Here is a 9,809-nt window from a genome sequence, read left to right on the forward strand (position 1 = left end):
GTAAAACATACAGTATCATTGTCATCTGTCTGCTGAATAATGGTCCTGAGGTGATATTATTAATGTGGCTTTTAAAAATCAAACTAATTATGTGTGTGATTCTAGCTGCCTGGTGCCTTTTGAGAGCCCGGGAGACAAGCTAGTGAATAGAGCTGAAAATTCATTCTGTATTTGATTAAATGGAACAGACTTGCTGCTCCTTACCCCAGCGGGGGCTATGAGATCTCTTGATCCCCGAAGCGGCTCCGAGACCCTGGGAATTCCATTAGCAAGCACCTGAGGAATTTCTGCCCTGCAGTGCCTTTTTTTTTTGGGGTGTGTGTGTGTGTGTGTGTGTGTGTGTGTGTGTGTGTGTGTGTGTAGCTGAGTGGAGATAGGAAGTGGGGAGGCAACAGAGAGAAGGCTGCATTAAGAAAACTCCATATGTTAGTAGATCTAAAATCAAGGGCTGACTTAACAGCTTATCTTGTAAGAGAAAAGCCAACCCCAAATACTGATTGCTGGCGAGGACTTTATTATAAGCAAGACTGCACCACTGTCACTTCAGCAGCCACTGCTCTATTTTTCCCTCCAGAGCACAAGCATCCACAAGTTGCGCTGCAGAATTGGTAAGTTTTGTTTAATGATCTTTCCATAAAGTGTAAAGTTATTTTACAGTTTGGTCTTGCCTATAAAAGGTTGATGTATTATTTTGATGTTTTGTTTTTTTTTAACTGAGAGCAGATTAGCTTTTATGTCAAGCAAACAGTTTTACAGAGACAAAATGCTTGTTTGACTAGGTATATTGTACTTTACTCTTTTACTTTTATAGAATTATATTTTTAAGAATTCTGACTTCTAGTATTTTTAAGGCATTGCTTCCTCAGGATTACTAATAGACACAAGTAAATGAAAATATGTCTGTGAAAAATATTCTGTAAAATCTTTGTAGCAAAATTTCTGAGAAACACTAGATCCTCCCCCACCCCCCAATATTATTCAGAGTATTAGTTAAGTTTCTTTCTCGTGTACTTTTCAGGAAAGAGCAGTTCTGGATCTTGAATGGTATAGTTAGATTTTTATCTTCTGGGAATAGTTAAAAGTGAGTGTGAATTCCAGTGATTGTAGTTTTCAACTAATGCAGAATGCAGTAGTATGTTTGATGGCTAATTTGATATATTTTGCTACTAAGATCATGTAGTGTTTAGTGTACAGTGTAATGTACAGTTTAGTGTGCATTTTACTCCCACATAATCCTCTATCAAAGTCTCTTCATAATACAGAATGTTTAGCAAATAAGGCAGCATTTTTGAGAATCTATTTAGTTTTTAAGAACCTTAATCCTGGGCATGCCTCCTCCTAGCATGGCCAAATTGAAAGGACTTTTGAATGAATTGAAAAACACAGGCGTTCGCCTCGTGTCTGTCTTGGTTCACAGTTGTTTAGTTGCTTTGTTGTGTGATATATTTTGATGACCAGAGTAGGGGGGTAGGTTCGTGGGGAGGAGATTGTCCCAAAGACCATTTTGTTCTGCTACATAAGGACTTCAGTTCTTAGGAGTTAATGATGGGCTTTTAATCACAGAGCTAAGGAACTGTTAAAGTAGTTTAATCCATTGACTTGAGAGAAAAAATACATATTGGTTATGTAATCTGCTTAGTGGACGCCTAGTGATCCTATAGGACAGAGTAGAACTACTCTTTGTGAGTTATGAGGCTGTAGATCTTTACCGGAGCAGAAACCTCATCCTTTTCCAGCTGAGTGGCTGGTGGGTTTGTACTGCTGATCTTGTGGTTAGCAGCTCAGTGTGTGAACCTACTATGCCACCAGTGATCTATTGCTCTGAATCGACTTGTTGGTAGTGAGTTTTTCAGCTTAGATTCTGCTTATGTCTTGTTGCTTGGAATGTATGTTGATTTGATTTTTGCATTTCCCTAATGAAAGTGGAGAAGTTGACATACAGCTTGCTTTTCAGCTATTCTTGTGCATTTACCAGCACACCTCTTGTTATTTATGTGGCCTTGGGTGATAATGTTGACCTAGCTGTTTGTTTCCATCTGTGTAAAGGGGATAATAACAGTAGTATCTCTTTCTGTTGTAAGGTTTAAACGAAATTATGAAAATAAAGTGTTTGACACATAGTAAACACTCTAAAAATGTTAAGTGTTATTTCTATTGACCCTTTCTGTATATGTTAATGTATTGCTTTGATCTAGTAATGAGTACTAAATAATGAGGAATTCTCAAGTTAATAATAGTGTGGGCACATTTAAGTGCTATAGTTTTAGTGTGCTAGTTTTCTGAAGTTTGCAATTGAAACTTAAAAGACCCTTGGCAACACTGTAGTATTCCCCACCCCCCCACCCGAATTGAAGTGTAACACACATAATGTACACATGTCCAAAGTGGGCCACGAGGTCAGGTGATCTCTTACATATGCACGTAACTGCAGTCACTATTACCTAGACCAAGGAAAGGAACATTCCTGCACCTCACTAGGCTCTGTGATGCTTCTTCCCAGTCAACCTTCTTTTGCTGCCTGGAGGCAATAACTACTGTGGCTAGGTTAATCAGAGAGATCAGTTTTGCCTGTTCTTGAACTGTATAAAAATGAACTCACACCGCCCTTGCGTTTGCGGGACTCATCCATATTAATGTGCACAGTAGCCATTCACTCCTTTTTAATTGTCTTAGAGTTTTGTGTTGTTTTCAGATTCATAGTAGTTCATTTTATTGGTCTTTGTGGGAAAATAGACAATAAGAACAGTACTTTTTAAATGTATTAGAAAATCAGATCTCAGGAATGATTAAGAAAGCATGACTTTATTACTTTGTACATAAAACCAAGCTGAAGATAATAAATTACCATGACTATGCTATAATTTGTATAACTTGACTACATTCATTTTCACATTTTTAGTAGGGGAAGGAGGAACCTAAAAATAGGGAGAAAGACAGACCCTCGAGAGTAGTTATATCCTTCAGTTTTAGGACTTAATGCCACATAGTCAATACTTAAACTGGTCTGTAGTACACAATAGATGGTTTATGTCAATGATGGAATTTGAAAAAGAAAACAAAACCCCAGAAAATAGAATTAGGGTATGATTTTACTACAGGAACATTTTGAGGAATCAGACCATTCAGGAAGAAGAGTTTTGGCTACTAACCTTAATTGCTGTCATACTATGCCTATATATACATTTTGATTTTTTCTGCCTATTCTCAATTAATTTTACCAAATCGAGAAAAATACAAGAGTAAATCAGATTTCAAAAATTTTTTATTGTGTATTAGGAGGGGGTTTATATGTTGTATTGAAGTTATTACACCTTCCATTAGTGTGCCCTGTTCCTCTCTCCATTGTTTTCTCTAACGCTTCACCTTCACTAACTCTGTCTACTCAGTAGCATATCTTGCCCGAACCCTCTCTTCCCCTGGTAGCCATCCAAGTCTTTATTTTGGTATGAACAACTGTATCTTCATTTTTAAAAATACATCAATGGTCTCATACAGTATTTTGTCTTTTTGTGATTCACCAGCTTTACTAACTCTCTAAAAACCGAACCAAATTCACTGTTGATTTATAATTAAATTAAAAAATGGACAGATGACATGAATAGGCACTTTACCAAAGATGACATTCAGGTGGCCAACAACAACATATGGAAAAGTGTTTGTGATCATCACCGTTCAACCGTGCAAGTCAAATCAGCAATGAGTTAACACCACACACCAGCCTTGATTCAAAAACCTCACGACCATCAAGTCAATTCCGACTCACAGCAACCCTACAGGCCAGGGCAGAACTGCCCCTGTGGGGTTCTGAGACTATAGCTGTTTATGGGAGTAGAAAACCTCATCTTTGTCCTGCAGGTCAGAGTGTCTTGTGGTTTTAAATCACTAACCTTGCATGAGGGAGCCTAAACATAACCTCCTATCCCACCAGGGCTCCTTAGCATAATGTTCTCCAAATCCATCCTTGCCATGAGGTGTTTCACAGTTTCATCATTATTTTGTAGTGGTGCGTAGTATTCTATTATGTGTATATAAAAAAATTCCTTGCTCTTATTGCTTTAAGGTATATGCTGAGTTAAGGGATTGCAGGGTCATAAGGTATTTGGCTCGCAGTTGTGTGAGGAAGTGCCATCCTGCTTTCCACAGTTGTATATTTTTACAGTTCCACCAGCAGTGTATGAGGGTTCCAATCTCTCCTCCTCAGCCTTTCTAGCATATGTTAGTTTCTGGTTTGTTTGTTTTTTTGCTTTAATTTTTAAATTTTTTTACTTTGCTACTAATGCTGGGAACCCTGGTGGCATTTTGGGTTAAGCATTGGTCTGTCAGGTACAAGGTCAGCAGTTTGAAACCACCAGTGGTTCTGCAGGACAAAGATGAGGTTTTCTACTCCCATAAACAGCTATAGTCTCAGAACCCCACAGGGGCAGTTCTGCCCTGGCCTGTAGGGTTGCTGTGAGTCGGAATTGACTTGGTGGTCGTGAGGTTTTTGAATCAAGGCTGGTGTGTGGTGTTAACTCATTGCTGATTTGACTTGCACGGTTGAATGGTGATGATCATACTTTTCCATATGTTGCTGTTGGCCACCTGAATATCATCTTTGGTTGATGATCACAAGCATTTTTTCATATGTTATTTTTTGGCCACCTGAATATCGTTTTTGGTAAACTGCCGATTCATGTCCTCTACCCATTAGTAACTTCCATGAGGTCTTTTGTAATTCTAATAATTAAACAAGCCAGTGAAATAGCATTTAAAGTACTACTGAGATAAGGGCAATATTCATACAAAGGAAAGTGTTGTAGACTAAAATACACAGGCTATTCACTTACACATATTTTTTAAAAATTAAGTGACTGAATCTTGTTTAAGAAAACAGTGAGAGTTGGACCCAGGGCACAACATTTAGTAATGCTCCTTCACTATGACAGAACTGTGTCTGCAGAACTATATGTTAGTGCTAATCTTTTAGAGTTTTTGTGAGATTACAGATTTTTCATTTATATTGTCAGATTGATCTTGTAGTGGTTTTCTGGGTTCTTCTATAGTGTGCTGCTTGATTTTTCTCCTTGTAACTCTCTTGATCATTTTCTTCATCTGTTGAAAATATCTGAACAGCTTTCTTCTGAATTTCTTTTCTGATTGTTCCAAAGCTTTTTCTTCCTCAAGAGGGTCCTTTGGCATTGTGTCTTGGTAAATCATTTTTGTCATTCCATCTTACTTTTTTTGTGTGAACAGAAATTAACTGATATCTCCAAAATATTGCATTACTTATGACATTTTCCCCCTCCTTGTTTATATGCGTGAATAGTGTTCCATGCCTACTATTAGCTGCAGCTGTTGAACATGCAGGGGTGGCTTGATAATATTGGGACTGTTGATTTCATCAGGTGATGCAGGATAGGCATAATAACAAAACAAAACCAGAAACAAAAACACAAAGACAGACACTAATAATGAAACCAAGCTAACTGTGTTAGGCAAGGTTGACTAGAGAAACAAATCTGGAGGTTGTAAGAAAGAGCTTTATATCAAGAAGTAATTGTATATAAGGAAAACATCCCAGCCCAACTCAAGTCCATAGTCCAATACTAGTCCATAAGTTCAATTCTAGTCCGTAAATCCCTCTTAAGACTCATGAAGCCATATGCATTGATGCAGCAAGATCACAGGCTGGTGGGTGCAAAGTCTTGTGGCGCCAATGGCAGTGGACGCATCTCTACGGCACACTCAGTTCTCTGAGTGGCCCTCTGCCAGGAAGGTGAAACACAGAGTAGTGGGAGCTTCCAGGACTCTCCTTATGAGGAGGCCACGCCCACTAGGAGGTACTCTGATCTGATTGGCAGGCTATCCTACTCCACCTGGACACTTCACGTTGACTTGAAATTATGCAACTGCCACACTAACACACAGTGAAGATATTTTCCATGTGTAATTTTGTACCTCTTAATATTTGTACACATTTGGGAATTTACTCGAAGCTTATGGAATATATTAAGCTCCGTTTATCTTGTCAATTGTTCCATTTATTTATTAACTCCTACAATAAATTAGATTTAAAGTAAAAATTAATATGCCTCTTGTGCTTCTACTCTCTTTATCTATGCATACTTTCCTACATTTGAATTGAGGAGGGCAATAGATCATATAGGGGGAGCAAGGCATATTTATAAAAAATTAACAAAACCAAAACCCAAACTATTTTCAAGCTATTTCCTAGAGTTCATAGATATTTAATCTAACCTTTTATGCATCTTGTATTTATAACAGAGTACTGTATGTTCCTAATGATATTTAGAATGATTAAAGGTAGTATAAAATCCTGAATTACCAAAAATAATATTCTCTCTATTTACAAAGCATTTTGACTGTTTGTGTACCTTTTGTTACACCTATACACACTTCTGTGAAGTCCTTGGGTGGTGTAAAAGTTTAACATGCTTGCATGCTCCCTGTAAGGGTGGAGGCTGAAATCTCTTCAGCAGCCCCTTGGAAGAAAGGACTGGGGATCTGTTTTGAAAAATCCACCATCGAAGCCCTGTGAAACACAGTTCTATGCTGACACACATGAAGTGGTATGGATTGGAATTGACGTGAGCATGAATTAACTCAATACTAACTGGCAACTCCTTCTGTCACCTATAAGCAGATCTCCCTTATCTCTTCTCTGTTACCATTACCTTAACCCTCTGCCGTTCTGTCCTGTACTCTCACAATGAGTTGAAGTCAACCTATTGGCTCCCAATAGCAACTCTCCTAAAGGGTAGAGAACTTGTCTCTTAGTGACACTGATATTGTGTGATAACTGTTTCCATTCTTATCTCACCTTTATCCCATCTTTAAGGATTTACATGAGTTCCCCCTATATGTGATCATCTGCACCCCCACCCCCACCATTTTCTCCACTACCACTAACAAATCCTCAATTCGTAAATGTCCAGGATGGACAAACATGTTAAAGCTATGTTTCTCAGACTCTAATGTATATTTGAATTTCTTGATAGATGTTAAGATACAGATACTTTTTAAAAAATCATTTTATTAGGGGCTTATACAACTCTTATCACAGTCCATACTTACATCAATTGTGTAAAGCACATTTGTACATTTGTTGCCATCATCATTCTCAAAACATTTGCTCTCCACTTAAGCCCCTGGCATCAGCTCCTCATTTTCCACTCCTTCTCTGCTCCCCCCTCCCTCATGAACCCTAGATAATTTATAAATTATTATTTTGTCATATCTTGTACTGTCCAACATCTCCCTTCACCTACTTTTCTGTTGTCCATCCCCAGGGAGAAGGTTATATGTAGATCCTTGTAATTGGTTTCCCCTTTCCACCCCACCCTCCTTCCACCCTCCCGGTATCGCCACTCACACCACTGGTCCTGAAGGGATCATCTGTCCAGGATTCCCTGTGTTTCCAGTTCCTAGCTGTACCAGTGTACATCCTCTGGTCTAGCCAGATTTGTAAGGTAGAATTGGGATCATGATAGTGGGGGTGGTGGTGGTGGTGGTGGGGAGGAAACATTTAGGAACTAGAGAAAAGTTGTATTTTTAATCATTGCTACATTGTACCCTGACTGACTCGTCTCCTCCCCGCCACCCTTCCGTAAGGGGATGTCCAATTGCCTACAGATGGACCCTTTGGGTCTCCATTCCACACTCCCCCCTCCTTCACAATGCTATGATTTTTTGTTCTGATGATGCCTGATACCAGATCCCTTCCACACATTGTGCTCACACAGGCTGGTGTGCTTCTTCCATATGGGCTTTGTTGCTTCTGAGCTAGATGGCCGCTTGTTTACCTTCAAGCCTTTAAGACCCCAGACACTATATCTTTTGATAGCTGGGCACCATCAGCTTTCTTCGCCACATTTGCTTATGCACACATTTGTCTTTAGTGATTGTATCAGGGAGGTGAGCACACAATGATATGATTTTTTGTTCTTTGATGTCTGATAATTGATCCCTTCAGCACCTTGTGATCACGCAGGCTGGTGTGCTTCTTCCATGTGGGCTTTGTTGCTTCTCAGATTCTTTAAAAAAATTTTTTTAAAATTATTTTAAAAATCATTTTATTGGGCTTGTATAACTCTTTTTTTAAAAATCATTTTATTGGGCTTGTATAACTCTTATCACAATCCATATATCCATCCATTGTGTCAAGCACATTTGTACATTTGTTGCCATCATCATTCTCAAAACAAAATACAGATTCTTATTCAGTTGATATAGGGTGGAGCCTGAGAGCTTCATTTTTAAACATATTTCTGGGTTATGATGATGATGATGATTGGACCATACTGAGCAGCAAGATGCTGAAGTGTTTATTCTAGGTCTGTGACTTTTCAACACATAATTCTACTCTTAAAATTCCAGTGAAATCAGTCAATTGGTATGTGAAGTGTAGGATACCACAACGTCAAGAAAGTATACAGAAATCCATAGATAAAGCAAAAGGTAAATGTTGAAGTTACAAGAACATCTATTACCATATAATTGTAATATTTTATCAACTACTTAGGATATTTTAATAATCATATATTTAAATTATATATTTCTGCTCTGTGTAACATTTATTTAGTACTTATAGAGCGTTGATATCCTGATTTATCTGTTTTTCAGATACTCAATGTTATATGGGCTCTTGTGAGTATGTAAGTCCTATGTAAAGTGCTTTCTCTTGCCAGGGAAACTTCTAGCAGTTAACGGTTGTTTATCGCATAAGAATAAGACTAATTAACATATAAAATTTTACTATACTTTGATTATCTGTTCAGTCAGTAACAAGACACACCTGGTTGGAGACAGCATTGGTAAAGTGGGGTGCATGTTTAATGGATGAAATATTGCATGTCTTAGTAAGTCCATGAAAGTACTCAGTGGCATCAGAACTTGACAGCCACTTTTATTCCAATAAAAAGAAAAATAGTGTCATAAACAGGGGGGAAATATTTTTCTTTCCCATTTATGTTGGCTGGTTTTCATGGCTTTGGCCTCGGGTGTATGTATAAAGGCAAATAGTGGATGGAAAATCAGAGAGTGAACATATTTCAGCGGGTATAGATGTACTCTTAATCATTCACCCCTATTTTAGTAAATTAAACTGTTCCTTTCATTGGTGACTATGAGAATTTGAGATTGGCACACAGACGCCTCATTTATAAAAGGGTTTCAAATGTTTTTATTTGACTTGATATTATGTAGATTGAAAATATTGAAGAAGTCTTATGATTGAATTACAAAATAATCTATTAACCTAACGTCAGGATCATGTGAGAATGAAATGTGACTATGTATATGACAATACGTTTTTTAAAAAATTTATTATTACTTTTTAAAAATCATTTTTTTGGGGGCTCATACCACTCTTACCACAATCCATACACACACCCATTGTGTCAAGCACATTTGCACATTTGTTGCCATCATCCTTTTCAAAACATTTTCTTTCTACTTGAGCCCTTGGTATCAGCTCCTCATTTTTTCCCCTCCCTCCTGCACCCTCCCTCTTTCACAAACCCTAGCTAATTTATAAATTATTATTTTTTCATGTCTTAAACTAACCGACATCTCCCTTCACCCACTTTTCTGTTGTCCATCCCCCAGGGAGGGGGTTATATGTAGATAATTATGATCGGTTCCCACCTCCTTTTATTTTTAAATAGTTTTATTGGGGGCTTTTACAACTCTTATCACAATCCATACATCCATCCATTGTGTCAAGCACATTTGTACATTTGTTGCCATAATCTTTTCAAAACATTTTCTTTCTACTTGAGCCCTTGGTATCAGCTCCTCATTTTTTCCCC

At 37.9% G+C, this 9,809-nt stretch overlaps 1 protein-coding gene across 2 annotated transcripts in view; it reads left to right on the forward strand.

Annotated features, from left to right (window-relative positions):
* The first annotated feature begins 588 nt into the window (after positions 1–588).
* Positions 589–9,809, forward strand: part of CDON (cell adhesion associated, oncogene regulated) — a 130,664-nt gene continuing 121,443 nt past the window's right edge. For both annotated transcript variants that reach the window (XM_045283656.1, XM_004714164.2), the window contains exon 1: positions 589–608. The gene's annotated coding sequence lies outside the window, so the exon portion shown is untranslated. The remainder of the gene's footprint in view (positions 609–9,809) is intronic.

The sequence above is a fragment of the Echinops telfairi genome, unplaced genomic scaffold, assembly GCF_000313985.2.
Source record: "Echinops telfairi isolate 266 unplaced genomic scaffold, ASM31398v2 ScPeMD7_7465;HRSCAF=8503, whole genome shotgun sequence".
NCBI classification, from domain to species: domain Eukaryota; kingdom Metazoa; phylum Chordata; class Mammalia; order Afrosoricida; family Tenrecidae; genus Echinops; species Echinops telfairi.